The following is a 312-nucleotide window of genomic DNA, read 5'->3' as shown; positions in this document are numbered from 1 at the left end:
CTAAAACACTAAACCATGTGAAACAAAGTCAATTAGGCACCAAGAATCATCAATCATGCTAAATTAAGTTTATGAATAGTGTGTAATATATTGCTCATCAAATACCCCACACTTAACGTTTTGCACTCCTGGGCGAAATCAAGAAATAAGTCTATGCTAACCAATATGCACCAAAGTGAGTCATGCAAGAAGATCACAAAAACTAGAAACCTAAGAAAATCACATACTTCACAATGAAATCTAGTAAGTACAATGAAATGGGCAAAATCAAACACACAAGAGTAAAAGAATCAAATCAAGATATCCATGAAC

This window comes from Lupinus angustifolius, chromosome LG15, assembly GCF_001865875.1.
Source record: "Lupinus angustifolius cultivar Tanjil chromosome LG15, LupAngTanjil_v1.0, whole genome shotgun sequence".
In the NCBI taxonomy this organism is placed as follows: Eukaryota; Viridiplantae; Streptophyta; class Magnoliopsida; order Fabales; family Fabaceae; genus Lupinus; species Lupinus angustifolius.
Note: the sequence above shows the minus strand (reverse complement) of the source record.